This window comes from Ovis canadensis, chromosome 2 (assembly GCF_042477335.2).
Source record: "Ovis canadensis isolate MfBH-ARS-UI-01 breed Bighorn chromosome 2, ARS-UI_OviCan_v2, whole genome shotgun sequence".
In the NCBI taxonomy this organism is placed as follows: Eukaryota; Metazoa; Chordata; class Mammalia; order Artiodactyla; family Bovidae; genus Ovis; species Ovis canadensis.
This window is the reverse complement of record NC_091246.1, coordinates 100451723-100465369: the sequence shown is the minus strand read 5'-3', so window position 1 is coordinate 100465369 and position 13647 is coordinate 100451723.

Sequence of the window (13647 nt, the reverse complement as noted above, 5' to 3'; positions counted from 1 at the left end):
ATTCTTTAGACTACCAACTGAATATAGTACAATTTCTTTTCAATTCTAGAAAGGGCAGTATTATAATAAAAGAAAGCAGATTAAGGGTTTCATGGAGCAAAGAGATAGATCAAGGTAACTGCCTGCAAAAAGTCATGAGAACAATATTTGGGGCAGTGGGAACATTCTGTATTTTGATTGTGGTTGTGCCTATATGACTGTATATATTTTAAAATACCCATTGGTGGATTTTTAATGTTTATAAACTACTTCTCATATGTTTCTCATATAAACTTTTAAAATATAAACTATTTCTAATTTTTGCCCTTGGTAAAAAATGTAGTACACTGTGTACTTAAAATGGATGAAATGTATTATATGAAATTAATCATCACTATTACTGTTTAAAATAAAGACAGTAAAATACATAATGAAAAAGCTTATATCCTAATTAGCAGTTTGCATAAAATGGATAAAATCCATAGAAAACAGAATTAACCAAAAATAACTCATGAGGAAATAGAGAAATCTAAATAATCTTATACCTCCTGGGAAAGCTGAATCCTAAACAAAGCTTTCCAACAGAAAAACTACAATCTTAAATACTTCATAGATGAGTTTGCACAAATTATTAAGGTAGGAATATTGGTAACCTCACACAAATTAGAAAGAACAAAGAGAATACTTGCCAACTCATTTTATGAGAACAGCATAGTCTTGATACCAAGACTTGACAAAATCTACAGAAAAATTACAGGATAATTACTAAATAGACAGTCCTATGAATTGAATCAAATAATTGGTCATTCAGAATCTGTCTCATTCAATAAACCATCAAATATCCTCCATTCTAAAGTGAGTCAGATACTCTGAATGTTGATGATCAGCAGAGGAAAAGAGTTGACGGTCAGCAGGTGGCACCAGTGGTGAAGAGTTTGCTTGCCAATGCAGGAGACACGAGAGACATGGCTTCCATCCCTGGGTCAGGAAGATATCCTGGAGGAGGAAATGGCAACTAACTCCAGTAGTCTTGCCAGGAGAATTCCATGGAGCCTAGAGGCTACAGTCCATGGGGTCACAAAGAGTTGAACAGACCAAGTGTCTGAGCACACACAGCACAGAGGAAATTAAGCCTCAGGATTCCAGGTTTGTATAATTGAACAAATATTCGGTGAGTTCTTATTTTAAGGAGGTGTGCTAGGATATATGGGATTCCCTGGTGGCTCAGACAGTAAAGAATCTGCCTGTAATGTGGGAGACCTCAGTTTGATCCCTGGGTTGGGAAGATCCCTTGAAGGAAGGAATGGTAACCCATGCCAGTGTTCTTGCCTGAAGAATCCCCATGGACAGATGAACCTGGCGGGCTACAGTCCATGGGGTCACAAAGAGTCAGACATGACATATAAAGGAGAAATACGATTTTTTGTCTTCAAGGAATTACACTCTAGTGTGGAGAATATTTACAAGCATAATTACTGTAAATTGTGCTTTTTGTAGTTACCATAGTTGAAGCATAATCTTGGTTCCAGAGGACTGCTGAGAAGGGAGGAGGCAATTACCTGCAGATTTTCTCTCAAGGGGAAATCTCATGAAGTAAAGAGGGTTTATGAAAACTGAGAGAGGAACGAAAGGAGTGTGGAAAATGCTGCTCTTCCCTTGATAACAGTGCTGACCTCACTGTTTCTATTTCACTATAAGCATCCCTTCCCTGATGCATTTAACTTTCTTAAGTAAATGTGATTAGTAAGAAAGAAAGTCTGAAATCAAGTGGAAAAAATTACTAATGGTAGAGTTTGGATGTAACCCAAATCTTCATTTCCATTGGAAAATTGTACTATCCATGAATGCCATATTAATCCTAATCATGCAAAATAAACTCTGGACTATTCGTTTTACCTGGGCACATTATTGTTTTTCAAATTCAATGGAAAAAAAAAAAACAAAACAGGCAGACAAAGACTGAAAGCCAATTCAGAGAAAAAATCTTTTCTTCTTAAGTTACAAAACCTTGTTGACCTAAAATTCCCCAGTTTATTTTTTTTTACAGAATTACTGTAACATTGGAATATTTACATATTTGCATAATTTATTAATATGATACTGAACATATTCAGAACTGACAAAACTGTGTCCAATGCAAACAATGATAAAACGTGTCACCTCTCAGCATCTCAGCTGACTGTGTGTGTCAGTTTTAAAAATCACCACATTTAGAGCATGATTGCTTGGTTGGATTAAACAATCCCAAGATATAAAATTATGTTTAGTGCAGCAACATCATCTGCATTATTCTGATATGTCAGGGACTTGACAAGCTAATTTACAGATTGGAAGATTGGAGAGGCTACTGTAAGCAATCTTTTATAACCGTATCTCATTAGAGATTAGGGAATTGAGTAGCAGGGAAATTAAATTACTTTCTCAGAGATGTAGATATAGTCATATGGCCAGCCTTATATCTTCTAATATCAGTGTCTTTTCACCATACCTCAGGTTTAGATGTATTATGTTTTATCATAAACCTAACTAGTTACAGGGCATCTCTGGCAGGTAAACTCTGATTCAAAGGGCTTGAAGAAGTTCTGTATTTTGTAGTGTTCCCAAGATCTTCCCTGGTGCTTAGACAGTAAAGCGTCTCTCTACAATACAGGAGACCTGGGTTCGATCCCTGGGTTGGGAAGATCCCCTGGAGAAAGAAATGGCACCCCATTCCAGTACTCTTACCTGGAAAATCCCATGGATGGAGGAGCCTGGTGGTCTACAGTCCATGGAGTCCCAGAGAGTTGGACATGACTGAGTAACTTCACTCTCACTTTCAGGATCTTCACGCCTGTGTCTGTCCTCTAGATTAGAAGAAAATTATTCCAGAATATTTCAATGCCTCTTAAAAAGAGAAAGCAATCTCAGAGTTCACCAAACCAATTTGGATTAAAATATTTTTTGCCTATTTATTTAAAAAATGGATAGTCATAGTTTGTACTTTCTCAAGCATATGTGCATAATTTTATGCATGACTCTTTGGTGTAGAAAATGCTAACATGTAATGGCCTTGCTTTTGTGAGGTAAAATGACATTTTGGACCTTCAAAGAGCAACCAAGTCTTGGCCTACCAAGGCATGGAAATATGATTATGCTATGTCATCTTAGCTCTGGCCTTTATTTTGAACACTGTGGAAACAGATGAAATTGTATATGTTACTTGAGCTCTTACTGCTTTAGAAAACAGAAACTTCTTTCCTTCAAGGATAAGGGCTAATTGCAAGTATATGAAAATGCTATGGCCTGACAAAGAAGTGAAATATAACTTATTTATATTAGGAACTAAATAGTAGATCTGATGGGCTAACATTATCTTTAGTTACTCTCATCTCTTATCATCGCCTCTGAAATAGGTATTAATTTTTACTCTCTTGACTTCTCTGATGTATGTTTCAGCTTCTCTCATTCTGCTTCTCTTCCTGTTTATGTAAGTCTCTCTAACTTTGCTGCACTCTCTATGTGAATGTTGAACTTCAAACCCTTGGGGCACTGAGGCTGGTTAAAATGTCACCATGTATTTGGGAAGATTCATTTTCCTAGACACCTTAGTGAAAACAGAGATTATTTCCCTAGTCTGTTTTGGTTGTCGTTAGATCGATGCTGGTTTCTGGTTTCCAATCCCATATGGCAGAGAAAACAGGACTAAATCATAGTCAAATAAAAATAACCATGGTGATAATAATGATGATAGCTACATGTTATTAAATGTTTACTATATGACAGCTACTTTTTCATTTTTATATATCTGTGCATATCGTCTTAGTGACTTATTTGTGAATTTGGAACTATTATACTATCCAGTTTTTGAATTAAGCAGTATGAGTTTAAACAATTTATATAAGATGACATAAATAGGAATTGCTTTTGATTGATTCTTTTACTTTTAAACAGGAAGTTGGAACACATTGTGTATTTAGTGTGCTCCTAAATTCTCAAGTGCATAAGGCCAATTAAATCACGGAAAATTAAGTGATGTTTTAATGTAGTTTATTAGTAGTAGTGTTGTGCTGCTGTGCTGTGCTTGGTTAATCAGTAGTGCCCGACTCTTTGCAACCCCATGGACTGTAGCCCACCAGGCTTCTCTGTCCATGGGGATTCTCCAGGCAAGAATACTGGAGTGTGTAACCTATCCCTTTTCCAGGGGAACTTCCTGACCCAGGAATCGAAGTGGGGCCTCCTGCATTGCAGGCGGATTCTTTACCAGCTGAGCTACCAGGTTAAGCCCAGTAGTATGTTACTCTGCTGCTGCTGCTGCTGCTGCTGCTGCTAAGTCGCTTCAGTCGTGTCCGACTCTGTGCAACCCCATAGATGGCAGCCCACCAGGCTCTGCTGTCCCTGGGATTCTCCAGGCAAGAACACTGGAGTAGGTTGCCATTTCCTTCTCCAATGCATGAAAGTGAAAAGTGAAAGTGAAGTCACTGAGTCATGTCCAACTCTCAGTGACCCCATGGACTGCAGCCCACCAGGCTCCTCCATCCATGGGATTTTCCAGGCAAGAGTACTGGAGTGGGGTGCCATTGCCTTCTCCGTATGTTACTCTACTGCTAATATTTGCTTTCCTAAATTGTTTATTATTCTGTGATCACACAGCTGCTGAGACTTCTAATAGAGAAAAATAGTAAGAAAATTTGGAGATATAATGGCTATCCATTGCTTTATTTCTTTGTATCTCTTCTCTTTTCTATATTCCACAGCACTACTTGTAAAGAATAACCTACGTACTGCCCAGTGTGGTCTTTTTACACTGAAAGCTACATAGCCACAGTAATCACCTTGTAAGCTCATCCTTGACAATGACGTTGTTTAATTGTTTTCAATACCATAATATAAAATGCAAAGTTGCAGTATAAAGAATCATTTGTTCAGTCATTCTTTCACTTAGATGATATCTCATGCAGTTGTGAAGAACGATGAACATTTAAACAGATGTGCTTTAAAAGAAACTATTACTAAAAAACAAAACTCATACATGCCAGTCAGCTAACTAAGAATGGGATATCAAGAAAATGCATATGCACCTAGGATTTGTGAAGTAGAACTATGAAATAATGCAATGTATCTTTCTGATTCTCAGTGAAGCATTTCAAGTATTTTTTTCTCTCCAATGTTTTATCATAAAGAACAATCTTATCTAATTAGTGTTCATTTACTGTGTAAAAGCCAATAACCATCTATGGAACTGGGATTAAAGGAATCCCTAGATTCATTTCCAGAGTACATGATCAAAGAATACGAAGATGGGAATTTGAGAATTCCCCTTCTTGGAAAATGAAACTTTATCATATGTAACTCATCCACCAGAAGCTCATACCCCTAAGCCCTTGACAGATTAAATGTTTATGGTCTAAAATTGATTGGGCCTGCTTTGAAAATTTAATCTAAATCATCTTCTAATTTGATTTTAGAAATACGAGGTTTTGTTATATTATTCTTAATTTCAGGATATGACATATTTAGTTCCCAATAGTATTTTTTTAGAGATATCAATAAGTACCATATGATTGAATGGAATATATTAAGCCTGGTCCTTTAAGTTAGAATAAATGGAGTCTTTCCCATTTTTATTATGTTAACCCTTTTATAGTAATAAGGAAATGGATCTTGTTGCAAAATAATCCTCATAAGTCTGTCAGATCAGGAATCAGTTAACCCCAGTTGATAATCTTGATCCCAAACTTGCCATAGCAAATGGCATATTTTTTACAAGTATTTTTCCCTCCTGTGAAAATCTACATATAAACCAATGATTACTAAAGTTAATGGCTTTAGTTTTCAAATGAAATGATAAAAAAAAATATGTAGCCATTGTTTACACAGAGCTTTGAGTCAATCATATATTCACTGACATGTTTGCTTTGAAATGAATTTCACATTTACTCCTATGCCCAAGGGTTTGTCATAAATCCATTTTTATTCATGTAAATGTAGGTTACCTCTCTGCTTTCTTGGCAACAATACCAATCAATACTGCCAACTCTTGATTGTTTGTGTTAATGAAGTGTAATATTAATGCAGATAATCCAAAACAGTGTCAAAATATCATGCAGAATGCTTTGGAAGCCTATTCCCACAATATTTCTCTCATGGATCCTACTTCACACAGATGATTATATAAATTAAGCTACATTCCCTTGACATAGAGCAATGACATGTAATATTAGGAATGCTCTGCATAATTAAGACATTCAGTATGAAATTGCAGTGTTTGCATATATATTTGTTTAAAAAGTAAAACATTAAGATGTGCCATTTCTATATGATAAACTTGTATAAAATGTAAACTTTTTACAATATGTGCTGCAAAAGAAAGAGGAAGCCATGTAGAGTGCTGAACTGCTTGACCTTTTCAGTACATCTGTTATCCCTGGGATGGTCTAGGGCTCCAGAACACCTGTATCCAAGCATTTACTCACTGTGAACTGTCTTGCCCTAGAAACCCAAATTGCATTAAATACCAGCATAATACACACAATTCTCTGCTACAAGAGTACTGTTTTTATTTTATTAAAACTGACACTCTCAGTTCAGTTCAGTTCAGTTGCTCAGTCGTGTCCGACTCTTTGCGACCCCATGAATCGCAACACGCCAGGCCTCCCTGTCCAGCACCATCTCCCGGAGTTCATTCAGACTCATGTCCATCGAGTTCGTGATGCCATCCAGCCATCTCATCCTGGGTCATCCCCTTCTCCTCCTGCCCCCAATCTCTCCCAGCATCAGAGTCTTTTCCAGTGAGTCAACTCTTTGCACGAGGTTTCCAAAGTACTGGAGCTTCAGCTTTAGCATCATTCCTTCCAAAGAAATCCCAGGGTTGATCTCTTTCAGAATGGACTGGTTGGATCTCCTTGCAGTCCAAGGGACCCTCAAGAGTCTTCTCCAACACCACAGTTCAAACACGGCCTACAATTGGGGATGAATACAGAAGTGATACTCCACATGAATGTCCCTGATTGTATTTCTGCCATGTTTAGGAGAGAGACTGTTCTCTTCCCCCACTGGCCACCTACCAAAAAATAATTGGAATTTATTGCTCAGATATGGATTGCCTCCTTGTGTCCTGTAAAACAAATGTTTGAGATTAATGTGCCTGAGACTGTGGCAAAATTATCGACTGAATTCAACACTGAGGGTAGCTGGTGAGCTGGTTATCCTTCTCCAGTTAGCACCTGTCTCTAAATGTATGATATACCTGTTGAACTACAGAGTTTGAAGTACTATATAAATTAATCATGCTATTATGCATTTTATTTTGTACTGAGAAGGGACATAAAATATCAAGGCATTTAAAATTAATTTCCCTTAAAATTATACTATATAACATGGAATTAGTCTTTCTTTGCATATAATTGACCTTCTACAAGTAATTCGGAGTCATGGGCATTTGAGAATTTAGATAACTCAAAACTATACTACAAGCTGTTTATCACAGTGTAATTCGGTATCTTCATAATGAACAGCTTAAGACTACCTATGCTTTTTGGCTATTTAATCTTTAGATAGTGATTTTTATGGGAAAAAGTATATAGAGTGATTTATCTATAAGAATGTCCAACATAATAAAGTTTAAAATAATAAAATTTTAGGAAAAAAATACTGTTCATCTAAAAAATCTGGATTGAGTAAATTGTGGTCCAAGGAAATATTTTTAACAATGTTGTTGATCAGTCACTAAGTTGTGTCTGACCCTTTATGACCTGAGTAACTGCAGCATGCCAGGCTTCTCTGTCCTCCACTATCTCCCTGAGTTTGCTTATATGGAGTCAGTGATGCCATCCAACCATGTCATCCTCTGTCACCCCCTTCTCCTCTTGCCCTCAATCTTTCCCAGCATCAGGGTCTTTTCCAATAAGCCAGCTCTTTGCATCAGGTAGCCAAAGTATTGGAGCTTCAGCTTCGGCATCAGTTCTAATGAATCTTCAGTGTTGATTTCCTTTAGTATTGACAGATTTGGTTTCCTTGCTGTCCAAGGGACTCTCAAAAGTCTTCTCCAGCACCACAGTTCAGTGGTGTCAATTCTTTGGTGATCAACCTTCTTTATGTCCAGATTTCACGTCTATATGTGACTACTGGAAAAACTATAGCTTTTACTATACAGACCTATATCAGAAAAGTGATGTCTGCTTTTTAATACACTGCCTAGGTTTGTGAAAACTGTTCTTCCAAGGAGCAAGAGTTTTTTTAATTTTGTGGCTGCAGTCACTGTCTACATTGTTTTGGAGCCCAAGGAAATGAAATCTGACACTGTTTCCACATTTTCTCCATCTGTTTGCCATTAAGTGATAGCACCAGATGCCATGATCTTCATTTTTTGAATGCTGAGTTTTAAGTCAGCTTTTTTCACTCTCCTCTTTCAACTTCATCAAGAGGCTCTTTAGTTCCTCTTTACTTCCTGACATTAGAATGGTATCAACTGCATATCTGAAGTTGGTGATTTTTTTGCCAGCAATCTTGATTCCAGCTTGTGATTCATCCAGCCCAGAATTTCGCATGATGTACTCTGCACATAAGTAAAGCAGGTAACAATATACAACATTGATGTAATCCTCTCCCAATTTTGAACCAGTCCATTCTTCTATGTCCAGCTCTTTCTTGACCTGTTGCTACTTGACCTACATACAAGTTTCTTAGGAGGCATATAATGTGGTCTAGTATTACCATCTCATGAAGAATATTCCACAGTTTGTTGTGATCTATACAATTTTTAATAATAAAATAATGAAATTAGATTGTTATAAATTTTATATATGAAATATAATTTGATATGTAATAATGAGTTTCCAAAAGTAATTTGTTGTGGACTGGTTCTTTTTTTAATATAAATTTATTAATTTTAATTGGAGGTTAACTACTTCACAATATTGTATTGGTCTTGCCATACGTCAACATGAATCCGCCACAGGTATACACATGTTCCCTATCCTGAAGCCCTCTCCCTCCTCCCTCCCACACCACCCCTCCAGGTCGTCCCAGTGCACCAGCCCCAGGCATCCAGTATCGTGCATCAAACCTAGACTGGCGATTCAATGGGCTGCTTTTCTGGGTGCCTGATGTCCTCTGCTGGCATTCAGAAGTTGTTCTGTGGAATATACTCAGTGTTTAAATGTTCTTTTGATGAATTTGTGGGGGAGAAAGTCTCCCCATCCTATTCCTCCACCATCTTGACTCATCAAACAGGTTCTGTATAAGGTATGAATATGTACATAAAAAGGTCAGGAATGATAAATAATGTTCATTTCTAGATGCTAAGTTTCCTTTTAGTTATTTAATGTTTGTATAATGCGTGTTTATGATGTGTTCAAAACGGAACCACACTACATCTGCATTTAACTAAAACACATTTGCTATACTTATCCCCCCAAGATGGTCTAATTTCCATTTTTGGACTGAGCCTGTCACAGTACAAATCTTAACCAAAGTTGACTTGCTAAATCTACCACCCTTGACATTCGTTTACCATTGCAGTACTAGTTATATGAAGTAACATGTATTCTGAGAGCTGGAGAGTGAGATATAGCTGTTCAAGTAAAGGACAATATGGGTACTGTGAACTAGGGGATGTTATGTGTAAGACCAGTTGGGTGATAAGGAGCTTGGCCCTTTCAGTAGCTGGAAGAAAATTTTAGAACAGCAGCATATAAAATAAGTCAAGTTGGAGTCCTTACAAAGTGGCAGATTCTACAGGACTACAGCATGCGCGGTAAGCACTTCAGTCACGTTCAAGTGTTTGCAACCCCATGGACTATAGCCGACCAGGCTCCTCTGTCAATGGGATTCTCCAGGCAAGAATACTGGGGTGGGTCACCATGCCCCCCTAAATGGGATCTTCCCGACCTAGGAACCAAACCTGCATCTCTTTTGTCTCCTGCATTGGCAGGTGGGTTACCACGAGGGCCACCTGGGAAGCCCCACATGGCTATAGAGACAAAGTTACTGAATCAGGCTTTTACTCCAAACAGAATCTAAAACTTCAAAATAGTTTTTAAAAATGGAGACCAAAAGCAAGATGGATTAATTGAATATGTTTTTGCTCCTTTCTCTGTAGAAAATGAATTGGAAAATCAAGACATTGTATGCAGCAGGAGACATTTTCTGTGGTATAAACAGGAGATAATGCTGAAGCAAAAAGAAAAAAATTGGTAGTATGAGTGATTTGGATACACGGCTAGATTTGAGATATATGTAGAAAAAAGGATGTAATTAGAGATATTTTATTATAGTATTTTAATATTTAAAATTTTAACTTATCAAAATCACATTCTCAATCAAGAGGTTATTTCAAAGTGCTAAAAATCTGTGTTAGCCAGGATACTTGAGTTTACAATTTTGAGTTTGGATTCAAAATAGAGTTTGTTTTATCATTCATTTATTCAAATTTACTAAGTACACTTTGGGATATAGATTCAGTAATGTAGTAAATTCAAAGCTTTATAATATTTTAAATCTATAATAAGTTGCATGTTTTAATTCTTTATTTCTATCTATTGTTATGTGAGATTGCTAATTTAATCTAGATGATTTCTGCTATGTAATAGAGGCATTGGTATTCATTTAAGTTTTCTCCATTGAAAGTTAGATTGATAAATGTTTTCAATGTGATTGTCACTTAAGAATTGTCTTCCACCTCTGTGTGAATAAATTTAATAAGTTCAGTATATAGAATGTGGGGTAGTAGTATTTTCTGAGTTTTGCTTTGATTATAGCAGAATAAATATAACATGGACATATTATGTTAGACTTCATTTAGTTATTGCATGGCATAGCCAGATGCATTTTTCCTAGACCGTGAATATGATTAGAAGGTTGCCAGGTGATGTGACTGGCTGACTCTGTGATGGTTGCCGTTGTCCTGACTCTTGATGTCCTTACTCTTGTACCAGTCCCTTCCTTTAAGGTTGTGGGAGTCCTGTGGTTTACCTCTAGCTAGTAGATGACAATATATATGTGACTATATCTACATGATTATGGGAGTAAATTACATGCGATTGTAGCACTCATTTTTCTGGACTCTCATACTCTCCTTGGGTTGATTTGAGAAAGCAAGTGATCCTGTTGGGAACTCCAGTGTGGAAAGGGGCTGTGTGGGGGTGTTTGTACTACCTGAATGAAGCCTAGGCCAAAAACCAGTCAAAAAGTGGGGTAGAGGGAGGCTTCCCTGGTGGTTCAGATGGTAAAAATTCTGCCTACAATGCGGGAGACTCGGGTTCAATCCCTGGGTCAGGAGGATCCCCTGGACCCTGGAGAGGGAATGACAACCCACTTTATCCTTGTCATGGACAGAGGAGCCTCTTGGGCTAAAGTCCATTAGGGTTACAAAGAGTTGGATATGACTGAGTGACTAATATTTTCACTTCACTTTCCTTAAGTACCCACAAGGAAATGGGGAAATGTATTTTGCCAACATCCTGTGTGAACTTGGAAGCAGATCTTCTCTCAGTTGAGTTTCAGATGAAACTACATCCTGACCAACACCTTGAGTACAGGTTTTCATTCATTTACGACTCAGCTAGGCTGGGCTCAGACTCTTGACCCACAGAAACTATGAGGAATAAAGATGAGTTGCCTTAAGCAGTTAAATTGGGGACAATGTTTTGCACCATAATGGAAACCAATAGAAATGGCTTGTGAGTTTCCTCAAAAACAGTGAATATGATGGTAATCTGTCCTCCAGCCCAGTGACTATACTTGACAACAAGATAACATTAGCTGCCAGGTTGGAGAACATGTCAAACTTGCCAACTTAGTATCACCAAAGAAAATAAGCAGCGATCACATGAATGCCCATCATATTTTATGTTGCAATGGTAAGCACTCCAAATTGCAGGTTTGTGATTAAGATGCTCTTTGCAGAGACAGCTCTTTGTACTTAGCATTATCCTAAATGAGTGGCAGCAGAGATTTCTTTATCTAAAGATGGCTGACAAATCATTTAGATGTACTTTGGACAAACAAGTTCTACATGAAATGTTGCCAGTTATTTTTTATTATAATTACTTACAGGGAAAGAAGAAAAATAGATAAGCATAGGCAAATGAGAATACTCTTTTTTTGGTAACAGTTCAGCTTGCACTGAGAAGAAAAGTAAATCTAGCATATAAAATCAATAGGAAACCCTGTGCCAAGTGTTAATTGTAGCTAGTTCATATGTCTGTGTGTTCAAAAATATCTTCTCTCTTTTCTTTATTTGTATGTTTTCTCATTTGACTTGGATAATCAGAATGCAACCCATGCTTCTTGGGTTTGGCGTCTAGTCCCTCTTGTAATCACACTGAAACAGAGCCCTTTAACTGATTGCTGACACCTAAAATGGATAATAAGCATTAAATTGATATCATTACACAGTCAAGGCAGGGAGAAAGTCTGTGCTAATCTCTAAAGTACAGAAGGCAGCATAAGATTTTAGGACACATAGGGCAGGCACAGTGCAAGTGACATTTATCAAATCCTGGAGAACAGGTGGGCTGTGTGAAGAGCTTAAGGATATATGATGTATGGTACTTTGTCTGCACATGCCTTTGTTCTCTTAAACATGCCCTTTTCTGCTTCCAGGAATCCTTTCTGCTCAGTAACTCATCTGATAAACAGCTACAAAAATTAAAGAAGTTTTTTGGGATGGTCATCTGGAGAAGGGAATGACAGCCTACTCCAGTATTCTTGCCTGGAGAATCCCATGGACAAGGGAGCCTGGTAGGCTTATAGTCCATGGGGTGGAAAACAGTCCGACATGACTGAATGACTAACCCTTTCACTTTCCTGTTTTAATCAGGTATAGTTCATATGTGATGTCTTGGGTATCCACAGAACTTTAAACCGCAACTCACTCCAGTATTTGTAAGAAAATTGCTGCTTTGTCTCCCTTTAGTGCGGGGAATAGGAAGCTTCATGATTTTTTAATTCCTGCTTTTAACATGGTACCTGACACTCAGTAGACAGATGCTAGATGCTTCCTTAAAAGTTTTTATTAATGCTGATTGGAAATCTGCAGTGCGGGAAGCTTGAGTTCCTAGTAACTCAGACTTGGCCACATCATATTAGGTATTCTTGAAATAAATTAATATTTAATACTTATGTATACACACGCACATAAACACACACACACATTCATGCACCCTTCAGTATATATTCAAATTGGTACTTTAAAAAATCATTTTTCAAAGCCACATGGTTACATGCAATTTTTTTAAACTGACTTTCTTTGAAAATTAAAAGGAACATTGAATTTTTAAAAAATGCTGAGAGGGTCGTTAAGAAGTAAATAAAGTCTCTATCACTAATTCTTGGTAACAGAAAAAGATTTCCTCAGGGAAATCAACATAGTAAACCAATCTTTTTTAAAAAGTTGCTAACAAACAGGAAAAATATTAAACTATAGCTTACATATGCTTCTGAAAAATATGCAAAACCAGATTTCTTCAGCCCTATCGCTGGTGCAGAAGTGCATACCCATCTACCAATTGTATACTAAGATTATTTTATTTGATTTTAAGATAAAATAATGTTTGCATTTTCTCATTATCAGTAAAATCTATACTTAGTTCAAATTTTTGAAAATATATAGAACAATTTTAAAAAGCAAAAGAAAAATTCAGTAACCATAGATACACCATCTGGATATAAGTGTTGTTACGTTCTCTT